Below are 12,925 nucleotides of genomic sequence, written 5' to 3'. Positions count from 1 at the left end.
TTTTTTCAGCCGGGGTGCTGTGAATGCTGGTTGAGCCACGGTGTGACTGGAGCCACGCATGAGACCGTCTAGAGACGGACAATAATGGCTATGAATCTCATGTGCTTTAAAACCCCTTCAGGGGGATTAAAAGCCAGAAACATGATTGTGTTAGTCCATAAACTCACTCAGAGAGTCCTTACCACCAGCATGAGCGTGTGTGAATGTATGTAATATCTGAGTGTGTGTATCTGAGAGGGCTTTTTTCTCAATTCACCTGTCCTGCTTGAGTGAAAATGGACAGTATTTGAAGTTTTAAATGTCCTGTGCGTCGGTAGCATTGATGGCTTTCCTGTCCGTTTCCACATCTCTTGCGCTCACTTCATTAAAACCCTCCTGCTATCCCAAACCCACAAGTCTGAGTGGGCTTTTGGCTCCAAAGTGATGTTGAAGAGCACCCGTATATGACACTGCTATACATGTAGGGTTTGACCCGGTGATAGATACTCGTATATTCATTTCTGTTGCAGCACTTAGTGCATTACCTGCTTAAAACCTGAAATGGTTAAATTCCCAATACCTTTTAGATGGGATTCGAGGAAAAGCTAAAAAAAAAAAAAAAAGTGTTCAGTTAGAGAAAGCATGGTTTAAAAAAAAAACAAAAAAACAAAAAAAACAACCCAGGGATTGTTATAAGTTCTGGTCCTGAAGCTGAGATTTTTGCAGCGCTGCACACGTCTTAGCTGAACGTGTGCGTGGAAGCGGTAGATTTCTCTGCCGATACTGTCAACTGTGATATTATTTGTTTGAATTCAACAAAGTCTCTTTTACTGGGTGGTATAATTTCATTAAATTGTACAGGTCCTTTATTTTATTTTTTTTCCTTCCATACAAAAAAAACAACTAATTGAAATATATCATCACTAATCTGATATCTGCTCCTTATTAACGTCTCACAAGAAATGTTTAATGAAATGTATTTGCTGAAATATGCCGTTACTGTATATGGAAGGCTCTGGTTGTGTTTTGAAGAGATTGACAGCTCAGTGAAACTGCCGCCACATTGCTTTAAACTGAGGCCTGATTATACATGTGGTTCTAATTGAACCTGTTATTTAGCAGAAGTTGGGGGCTGAATACTTGCATGAAAAGTGTGCGACTGTCTGCCGGTCTGTGCGTGTAATGAATCCCACACATTTTTCAAAGATGAGATGTATTTTGTCACGGTTGGTGAGACGGAGGTGTCGTATGGTGGGGCTGCGGGGCGAGCGGAGGGGGGAATAGCGGGAAGATGCCTTTGGCAGACTTTGAGAAGATTGACCACCTGTGAGAGAAAGAAAGACATGATAACGTATGTGGCTGCCTGTTTCTTTTGGGGTTTTTTTTTGGGGGGGGGGGGTTGAAAAAGCTGTCATTACTTACACAGTGACATCCGTCTCTCTCTGTCTAATAGATAAGACAAACATTTAGTTTTGTGGGCAAAAATCAAAAAATCAAAAGTGAGGCATTTCCCTCTTAAGTTTTTCCTATTCGTCTGTGTGGTGGCTGGGATGAAGGCTGGTTCAGAGGAGATGTGTCTACAGCTCCACAGAGCAGCGGCCCATTAACAGCTGATGAATGTGAGAAGGAGTGACCCAACAGCTTAGAGCGGAAGAGACCGTTTCCTATGTACTGGGCGGGTGGCAGGGAGGAGGGGGGACGGCGGGGAGAGATAGAAAATATGAGTGAAAGGCTGCTCAAAGTGCGGGGCAACTCGGGAGTGAGGGTTATGGGCACGGGTTATTATAGCTGAGGAAGCATTAGATCAGCCTCTCCGGAGTGCGTTTGGCACCTGAGGCCAATGCTGGAGCGCAGAGCAGGAGCTGAAGGGAGGTGCAGCGGCTGCGGAGTCTGGAAGCACGGAGAGCAGAGTGAGAAGTGCGGCAGTCGTAGAGATCAGGTTCGATTTCAGAGGCAGCGAGAAAGAGTTGCAGAGGATCATGAGGTCAGTGGCACAGATCAGAAAGAGCCCTTGAGATGGTCAGCGTAAGAAAGAGAGAGGGAAAAAAAAAGGAGGTGGAGAATTTTTTTTTTTCTTGAGCAGCATTTTTTTTATGTGGAAAGTGAAGAGAATGCCTGTTGTGCTCAAGTCGAGCATCTTCGTGAAAAAGCGCTGGTCGCTTGTTGTGTCCCCTGCTAACTCCGCATTGCCAGTGACAGCTGTATTTGTGGTATGGATTTTCCTTCAGTCTATCCAGTCTCCCTTCCCGTCTCCCCTGCCTCCCTCTCCCAGTAGTCGGCTCCCCTCCTCTCCATCGCCTCCACCCTATGACCTTTTGTAAGCACTTCATCAGAGAGCCGTTGGTGTTTTCTAAAGCGCTGCGACAAACTGACAGGGCAGCCGTCAATCGAGTGGGTAACCGAGGGAGCGGAGCAGTGGAAAGCTTCACTCCGAAACAACAATGTGTCTAAACTTTCTCCAGCGCTGCTTTAATGTGTATTCAAAGGATGGCTGTGAAGGGAAGGTGACAGCTGGGAAGCGCAAGACTTTGAATGTTATGGATATACACTCTCACACACACACACACACACTTTGCACATTTCAGAAAACCATCTTACTATAAGGAGGCATTACACAGCTCTTGAGTGCTCGTTTGTCCGTTTGTGTTGTAGTGGGGGGGAAAAAAAAAAAATCTGCCGAGCGTACGAGTGAACGCTCAGATGAAATGCGGCGATTCACACCAGAGCAGGAGCGCTCAGGGATTCACGTCAAGGTCTGTAAACTCGGATACAAAAAAAATAAATAAAATATAAGGCCTCACATTTACAATTCGTTGCTTCTCTTGCTTTAATTTAATTCCCTTGAACCACATAACCAGTCGGATCCAAATTAATCTGATGTAGTTTACCATATTTTTCTAGTTTTTGATTTACATGCAGATTCTTTGATGACTTCAACCACACTGACTTCAGTTTAAAATATGAAGATATGAAATTAGCTGTGCGACGTCCCCCCCCGTCCTTGTTCCCGTGCCATCCTGGACGATGGAGGTAATAACCATTTAAATGCATCTCATTATGTTTTCTAATCCGTAAAGTATCGAGATGTTGGCTAATGCAGGCGAAAGTGAGGCTGGAGCGTTGGTGTGCACTGCTCTTTTATGGTATTAGTATTTGTGGTATTAGTTCCGGGGGACATGGGATGCCTACTTAAGTTATTAGCATGCGAGGCGCCGTGGGATGATCCATCCCCTGACAGGACGAGCTGTTAACCAGTGTTAAACCAAATCACAATAGCCTGCCTGAGTTGACGGATTGACAGAGCTCCCTCTCAGCGCTCGCCGGGGCCGCCCCTTCCTTCCTCCCCAGCTCCACACCCTCATGTAAAGATTTATTCTCGTGAGCTGGGGAGTTTACTTCTCTGCAAACTTCTGGAAGGAATAATCAGAGATACTCTTTCAGAGGAGATGTGATAAATAGATGACATGCTCGGTGTCTTTCTCAACTTTTTCTTCTTTGATTTTTCTCCCCATGAATGTGGAAAGCATCCAGGCTTTGCCCAGTGTGGTTTACAATCTTTGGCTTTTGTAGTGCGCTCTCAGAGATGGGCTACACGAGAGAATGCTTGTAGGGCTTCTATCTGGAAAGGGGTGTCGATGTGATCTAGATGTTTGTCTGCTCACGTCGGTCAGCTCCCACCTCTTTTTACACAACTCTTAAGTTTTGTTTTTTTTTTGTTTTTTTTTGTGTTCCCTGTTGAGGGAAAACGAAAGCAAATACGTCGTCACTTCCCCAATTTTTTGCTTGTCTTTTTTGACACATTTTTGTCATTCAGGAGAAGGCAGGCCAATGTTGTTATTTTCATTGATAGTCTCATTTACATAGAAAGACGTTCTGGTTAAAAAAAAAAAAAAAAAAAAAGTTATTGCATGCAGACAAACTGAGGACTCGTCAGCAGCCGCCGTTTCACTCGGAGGATGCTTGCCGGTCATTGAAACTCTGTTGGTGTGTACGCACATACACACGCACTCCTGTGTGTGGTGGGCATTGTTGACCGAGAGACATCTGCCACTAGATTATTCCCAGCTGTTATCTGAATAATTGTGTAATCCCCCCCCACCCCCCCCACCCCACTCCCTCCACACTTTACTCCCTCCCTCCCTCCGTCCTTCCCTCACTCCCTCCTCCTCTGCTCCCTACTTGCCCCCCACATCTCTTCTTCCTCAGACTGATGAGACGGAGAGTGATGAGTCTGTTTTCTGGGTGGCACGCTGGGATTTTTCATGGGTGTTTATGAGTGGATGAGTTCGGGTTGGCGGACGCGCGAGTGCGAGCGGGTTGTCTCCACAGCCCCCGGTCACCGGTCGTTGTCTGACATTTGTAGAAGGATTTGAGCCCCCCACCCCACCCGAGCACACACACACACACACACACACACCACTCCCTCCACCTCTCCTCCGCTCCTTCATCCCGTGGCTCTCGGGGAAATAAAAGTAGCCTAATCCTGCCAGATCAAGACTGCTGTCCACCACAGCTTTACCAGCCTGTGAATTAGAGCCAGCTCTCATGTTCCTGAGGAGAAAGAAGTCAAAGTGTGTAGGTGGATGTGTTTGCGTTGTGGGCCGCTGGCCTGTGAAGCAGCGTTAACTGTTTGCCGGCAGACTCTTGGATGAAGGGGGGGGGGGGAGTATAGCAGAGAGCGATGAAAAACAAGAAGAAAAACAAAGATGAAAAGTAGGAAATGTGTTGTTTGTTAGAAGGAAAAAAGTAAAGTCTTGAATTTTTAAAAGAAAGTTCTTTTCACTCTTTTCAACCAAGGTAATTTCCCCGATGATAAGTGTGATACTTTTACCATACCATTATCAAATTTCAAAAAAAAAAATTTGGTAATTCAAATACATGTATTTTTTTTTAAAAACTATTACCTGCTATAGTTTTGTTTTATTTTCAACATCAAATACAATTTTTTTTTTTTTTTTTTTAAATAAAAAGGCTTTATTTTCCCCTTTAAAAATTAATTAAAATTAATTTATCCAGGATTAAAAGAGGAAAAACATCATTCAAATGTACGGCCATTACGTTCTCACTGTTCCACTATATCTACAAAGGCACAACATAATGTTTCAACACAGACATTTCCCCCCCACGTTTAACCGACAGTTTTGGTTCACTTTTAATGAGACATATGTGAACTAAAAAAGGATATGTAGTCAGGCCTTTTAGATTGCAATAAATAGTCTGTTCCCTCTGCTCGGCTTCTCTGGGTTTTTTTTTATTTTCTTTTTTCCTCACCACTGTTCTCTGAATCAGTTGTCACACAAATGTGTTGGGATAAAGTGTTTGTGTCACTCATGAGGCTGCACACATACACACAGCATGCGCGCCTGCAGTTGCCAGGGCTGCCTTCATTTCTGGTCCGTGGTTGGTCGGTCGGAAAGCGTTCTTTTCCCTGTTGGAGCTCCAATAGTCACTCAGTGTGAAGGACTCAACACTTGCTGTCTCTTTTTTCTCCTCTTTACCTCTTATTGTGGTGCGCTTTCTCCCATTCATCTACTTTTCCTTTCTTTTTTTTCTTTCTCTTTTTCTTTAACCTCCATCTTCCATGCTCTCCCCCCCTTTGGTCCTCTGCTCCTCTCGTCGCCGTGCCTGGTGTCTAATTATCAAAGCTCTGTGTTCCCTCAGCCTCTTCATTACATCCAACATGTCATCACAGTTTACCTCCAGCATTTGCTACCTCTGTTCAGGGCCCCGCTTCAATTGGAATAATTTATTCTGTATTAGCCAAAGGACAGCTGTGAGTGAGTGTGTCAAAGTTTTATTCACAAACCATTTGAAATCATTACTCCAATATAATGTATTTTCATTTAATGTATTTGTAAAAAAAAAAACATTACTTGTATTTTTTTTTTTATGGCAGCGAAGTAGGAATCATAAGTTCTGCTAAATCTGATTTGTGAACTTGGAGACCCGAGCATGTTCTTGCTCATGCAATTCTATTCAATGTGGAGAAAAAGTGTTGGAATTGTGTTTCAGAATTATATTCAGACTGTGTTGAGACTGTGGTAACATGTGATTGCAGTGTTTTGTCAGCGCACCTACTTGTCCCTGGACAAAAAGATTGTCCCTCACAGTGCATAAACAGACTGAGTTTAAACCACGATTCTCTGACAAAAACAACAAAGAAAAAAAAAAGAAACTCAATTTGTACTTCATATTTTTTCCTCATTTTTTTCCAACTGCAGTTTTCTTTGAAGTTCTGTCGATAAACTCCTAGCTAATAGAGAAAACAGAGATGTGGGTTTTTTTTCCCCTTCTTTTAAACCAACAGCTTCTATTATCTTGAAATGTGGTCACTGACTTGTTAGATTAGCAGATGCCACAGTGTGCCCATTGAAGGTCAGAGCTGCTGTATACAACCTGTAGCCCTAATCGGCAACTTCTGCTTCTGCAGGTCTCTATTGTCTAAAGGTCAGTAAGGAACAGTGCATTAGCCTCGGAAAGCAGTTAGCATAAACGAGGGAGGGTGACTGAGGGAGGAACGAAGGACTAAAGTACAAAAAAGGAGGACAGGAGGGGAGGGTGAGTGGCAGTGAAACCCCATGCTTTGTGGTGTCGGGCAGGCGCACGGCTCTGGGGGCTTTGTAAAAAAAAAAAAAAAAAAGTTTCGGTGCGAAAATTCGTTGAAGGCTGGGTTCGTTCTGAGGAGCTCCCCCCCCCCGGGGGGTTTGCTCTGGGTGGGTGGTGGTGGGGGTGCATAAGAAGAGGAGGTGAGGGGAGCACAGAGAGCAGCCATGCCATCACAGTTGTCCAGTGTTACGGGGAACCGGCCCTCAGACGCTGATCTAAGAAACACAACTCCTGGATCACGCCCCCTCCTTATCCCTCCCCTTCTCCCCTCTGTTCTTTCTGCTCCCCCCCACCCCCTGCTCTTTTCCTCCATTCTCCCTCTTGCCGCTCGAGCTCTCCGTCTATCTCACCCTGAGCTTTCGCCTGATCCGCGCTGTGGTTGTGACCGACTGCTTATTAACATACAGTGTGCATTAGTGCAACCCTAGCTGGGCCTATTTGCTGGTAATGAGGAGAGGGGGGCCTGTGCTGTATAGCAACTTGTTTGACCTCCGGTGCCGGGTCAAGTTCATCCTGAGAAGGTGTAATTCTCTCCCTTCCCAGCCCAAACACATGACTGCACCCGGGAGGAGTGGGGGGGGGGGACATAGCGGGAGGAGGAAACCAAGTGAGGCCGGACCGCTTCATCCCAAATTTGAATTTCTCATCCCCGTCTCCTCGCTACCTTCTTCTCCCCCTGTCCCCTCTCCTCCCACAGGGGTTAATTGAAGGGGAAATTGATAGTTCTGTGCGGTAATTGTGGCTTTGAGAATTCTCTGTCTGCCATCGAGAAAGATGAGGGCAGCTGTACCAAAGACAGTCCCGTGTTGTAGGAAAAAAGGAGGGGGAAAATGGTGAGAGGCAGATGGAATGAGCAGATAGAAAAAAAAAAATGTTTCTTGTTCACCCTCAGCACCCCCCCACCGTGTGGGAGTTTGATAGGTTGATGAGGGAGCTCCTTGATTGGCTGATGAAGTGAGATTTCTGTGTAACTTTACAAGCCAGGCTCTCATAATCATTCACTTCATTATCCAATCAGAGAGACTCTACACTTCTCTGTATCCTCGCTGATTCTCCTTTTAATTCTCCCTTTTGACCCCCCCTTCTTCCCCTCCCCCAACCCACCCATCCCTCCTACCTTCCCATCTCCAATCCTCCCCGAGGAGTCTGGGATGGACAGATGAGTGGAGCGCACTGTATCTGTTCGGTTTCTGCTCCGCTGGTTGCTGAAGTAAGAGAGAGACAAAGTTATATTCTACTGATGCCAGTGCTGAATGGACTGACTCTCTCCCTCTCTCTCTCTCTCTCTCTCTCTCTCTCTCTCTCTCTCTCTCTCTCTCTCTCTCTCTCTCTCTCTCTCTCTCTCTCTCTCTCCTCTCTCTCTCTCTCTCTCTCTCTCTCTCTCTCTCTCTCTCTCTCTCTTCTCTCTCTCTCTCTCTTCCCCTCTCCTTCAAGAGGGGCTTTTCTCTCCCAGGGGCAGAGCTTCATAATTAGTCTTCTTCCGGAAATAGAAAACTAGTTTTCCGAGGTGAAGTCAACCTCTGATGCTTCGTATTTAAAGCTGCAGATTTCCATCGATACAAAATAAAGTGAAATCAATTTTGAACCCTCGTCCACCTTGCAGTAGTTTTCCTGATTTAATGTTCTCGTTGGCATGTGCAGTTTCTTTCCTCTGAACTAAGCCACTGAGAGATGCGGTAGATCCCTGCAGAAACAGACTGTGGCGTTTCAGCTTCTGGCTCAGCTGTTCAGTCTGGGTTCAGGCCACCCCGAGGCTGTCACACAGGAAGCATTGTTACGTGGTGTCTTCATGTTATTCAATTCTCATAATTGTGTCTGAAATATTGTCAGTGTATTCATTTCTCTTTCTGAATTTATCTGGATTGATTCCGTTTTTTTTTTTTCCCCCTCCGTGCTGTTATTCCCACCTCTTTTTCTCCCCTTCTTCGGCACCCATACCCCCCCCCCCCCCCCCCCCCTCGACACTCTCCTTTTCTCTTCCCCTCCCCTCTCCTTTCACTTTCTCTGTCCGTTAATGAGAATGTGTTAACGAGAAAGAAAGATCTATTGGGTAGAGCACAATTATCAGAAAGGCAGAGGTTTGGAAGGGGAAAAAAAAGGCGGCAGGCCCTTCAAAGAAGTCCTATTCTTGTGGTTGTGAATGTTTGATGAGACAGTGAAAAGTTCCCCCTCGAACGTCATGGTGTCTGAACAGAGAGAACAGAACCGTTCTAATCATGCCGCACAGAAAAAAATGACTTCCAACCTGATTTAATTAACTGATAAGAAACGGCTTCAAATTAATTTTTCAAGGATGTTAGATTTTGATTAAGAAACTCCTAAAGAAATAGACGAATAATCAATTTTTTAATCAACTTACCCAAATGGTAACTGGTTAATATGATAATTCTAGCAATTAGGGCAAATATTGTCGAGCAGCAGTTTCTATGCATCCTGTTAAAGGAATTATAATATCTTTACATCTAATTATCATGGTTATTTAATTTTTTTGTATGGCTACCTCTCAATTTTACCCATTCATTTCTTCATCTGCCATTATAGGGATAATGAAATGAGAGTTTGAAAGTGTAATAAGATGAAACTTTTATAAGGGCCAACCTGAATGGGGCTTTTCAAGTGCCCCGATTGGATAGATATTTAGGAAAGGGAAAGGAGAGTTGTTCAGAATGACATTATTTCTGCTGGTTTTACATGCAAATCTGAGATGGATCTTCAGATGTGCGTTTCTTTTACAACAGATTAAAGTAACTAATAGCTGCCGGCTTCTCCGTGCATATCCTCACTTATTCATAAGCAGGTAGTCCAAACTGAATACGCTCAGTTTTTAAATCATCTATTCAGTCTTATGAGAGCAAAGCTGATTGATTTTTGAATCAAGGAAAGATTGGGCTGCTCACCTGCCACTGGCTATAAAATGCGTGCGTGCGTCTGTGCGCGTGTGTGTGTGTGTGTGTGTGTGTGTGTGTGTGTGTGTGTGTGTGTGTGTGTGTGTGTGTGTGTGTGTGTGTGTGTGTGTGTGTGGTGTGTGTGTGTGTGTGTGTGTGTGTGTGTGTGTGTGTGTGTGTGTGTGTGTGTGTTGCTCTTAATTGGACAGGTATTGAAACAGAGGTGAAGAGGGGGCACAGAGAAGGAGCTGGCAGGGGGTCTGGAGCTTTAGGAGAGCATCAGAGAGGCAGAGTTCTTTACTTCAAAGAAAGGCTCGCAGCCCGGACAAACACTGCTCACATGCGACCCGCAGCATGCACACACACACACACACACACACACACACCACACACACACACACACACACACTCTCCACATTCAGTGGCTCTTTTACTTCTCATAAGATGAATATCCATCCTCTCTCACACTCCTCTCTCTGTCTCCCGCTGTATCCCTTGCTCCCCGCACGCCGAACATCAGTGGAGTCGTGCATTCAGAGGGAAATATTGACAAAGCGTTTGGAGAGATGGAATGGCTCCTTTAATTATATGCTGCTCTTATGATGCATGATGTTTCTGTCTGGCTGCTCACACACACACACACACACACACACACACACACACACACACACACACACACACACACACACACACACACACGTGCACACGCGAGCATGTTGATCAGCTGAATAGGTATTCCTGGCACAAACCCCGGTATTGAGCGTACATATTCAATTAGCAAAACTCATTAGCAAAACTTGGCATTTGTTGTTGTTTTTTTTCCCCCTCCTTGCTCAGAATTAATGGTTTTCATATGCTAATTAGCGAGTAATTTAATTTCAAAAGGCCTCAATTAACAGCAGCGTTGTGACACGAGGAAGTTAAGCAGCATAATCTAATTTGCATTAGTAACGAGCAGGGAGTAATTAGTCTCTAATTAGCCACTTCAGACAGCACTTGTGTTTACTTTTCCTAATGAAGTGGAGGGGCTTTTTTTTTTTTTTTTTTAAACAGGGAAGCCTGTGTGTACATCCAAGTGTGTTTATGCGAGTGTGTATGTGTTTTTTTTTGTTGTTGTTTTTTTGTTTCTCCTGACTGGTGAGGATAGGGGGGGGGGGGCTTTGTGCTGTTAGCTGGCTGGCACCACTGTCAGAGTGGCATATGGCTTACAGTTTGGCTCCAGTTACACACGTGTTCACACACACACACACCCTCCCCTCCATCCCCTCTCTCCTCCACCACCACATCACATAAACACACAAACAAACATATTCAGACTCGGAGCGCACGGAGAGGTCAGGGCCGTCTGTCTGCTGTGATCGGTGCAGTAGTTTCCAATCCATTGAAACACGTCTATAAGCTTGCTTACACATGCAACAAGGGATTGATTGTGCGTGTCTGAGGGTTTTTTTTTTTTTTTTATCTCAATTGTGTATCCCCTGGCATTATTTTTTTTTAATGTAATGTGTTGCAATAGCTTGCACACATTTTTTCCCCCTCTTTTGTGTATATGCAACCGTGCTTACTGTCTGTAGCCTTTTGAAATGATATTTTTTTTTACATTGTGGGCAGGATAGACTGAAGTGTGTGCGGGTGATGACGTTACAAACCATGGTTGCTGGCTAGTCTAATGCGGTGTTTATTTCTGGGATACAGTTGCCTGTGTTGACAACGTAGCAAAACAGAAAAGGAAGGGTGAGACAGTCTGATAGATGGATAAACAGTCATATGGCTGTTTTTCTTTTCTTTTCATTACTATTCTCTAAATGATCTGGGAAACATCGTCTGACCATACCAAAAGAAAATAGTGAACAATAAAATCTGCCCTTTTCTTGGATGAGAGTTCCAACAGTTTGAACTTTTCCATCCATTTCTGTGTCAAAAACAAGTTAAAAACAACAGGCTTCCTCCTGGGCTTTTTTCTGAAGGGGGACTGGATGGAAGGGTTTCAAGGAGAGCAGCATGGTGGGGTTAAGGGGAGGAGGGGGAACTAGCAGCTGCCCTATTAGCCCAAATCTGTTGTTCGGAGGAGGTGGCGAGGAGGGTGGAGCAACACCACTGATTTTCCACAAAGGAAAGCAGACACTTTTTTAAGTTTATGTGCAAAGACTATGTTCTCAGGTAATGACTTGAATGGAAGGACATTTAACCCAAACACCTCTCCTGGTGTCAAGCCTGTTTTATTTTTTAACACATAAGGCAGTGCATTGGCGAGAGGAGACTATTAACGCACTGCTACCCTGACGGAAGGTGTTTTTCAGAGGACTTTTTCCCAAACTGGGAAGAATAAGAGAGGTCACAACACGGGGTGACTCCCTGCTGCACGGAGCAGGGGCCAGAGCGCCAGATAGCCGGAGCCGTCAGCGCTTTAGTGGACATGACACGCACGTACGTACGCGCACACACACACACACACACATACGCACACATATTTAGCGCGAACGGACGATATCCCATGGTGCGAAACTTGTCGGATTTATGCAGGCCAGGAGCAGAAGTTGGGAGAGAATTCAATAAATGTAATGAATGAAGGCACTGCAGTGATTATGAGCCTGTTTCCAATGCTGACCTCTGCCCATATGCACATACTCATAGATTTCTAGGCATAAACGTTCACAGATATGCACATATACACACAAACACTCACACAGTACACATCCATAAATAGGCAACTGATTTACAAATGAGGTGACCTGTGTGTTGGCCTTGCTCTTAGATAGGCCCACACCCCCCGCCAGGATGCATAAATCACAATGAACATGCATATGCATGAGCATCTGAGGAGGTGGGATAAGTGTGTTTGCGTGTGTGTGTTTGCGTGTGTGTGTGTGTGTGTGTGTGTGTGTGTGTGTGGTGTGTGTGTGTGTGTGTGTGTGGTGTGTGTGTGTGTGTGTGTGTGTGTGTGTGTGTGTGTGTGTGCGTGCGTTGCGTGCGTTGCGTGCGTGCGTGCGTGCGTGTGAAAACCAGCCAGCAGTCGTGTTTGTATCGATCATTGAGGTTTAGTTAAGTGGCTTTTATTTCACTGAGTTAAAGTCAAGGACCATGGACAGGCCTCTCTCCAGTGTGTGTTGCTCATGAATGGAGAGAAAGCAAGAAAGAAAGAAAGAACTCTTTAACTGTTCTTTTTTCCCCCGGTTTTAGTGGCATCCAGGGATAGCACATCACATTAATGGAACAGAGATGACGTCTCACGTCTCTTCTCTCTCTGGAAGAAGTGGTTTTGGTGTTGGACCTTTGCCTGATGTGTGTGTGTATGATGTGAGCCGCTTTAACCTCCTCTTGTTTTATGGACTTATACATGGCTCTGGATCTCACTGCTGCTAGATTAATTTACACACCACTCACACATGCTTGCCAAATCTCTCTCTCTCTCTCTCTCTCTCTCTCTCTCTCTCTCTCTCTCTCTCTCTCTCTCT

Source organism: Blennius ocellaris, assembly GCF_963422515.1.
Source record: "Blennius ocellaris genome assembly, chromosome: 4".
NCBI classification, from domain to species: domain Eukaryota; kingdom Metazoa; phylum Chordata; class Actinopteri; order Blenniiformes; family Blenniidae; genus Blennius; species Blennius ocellaris.
This window is presented reverse-complemented; position numbering follows the sequence as displayed.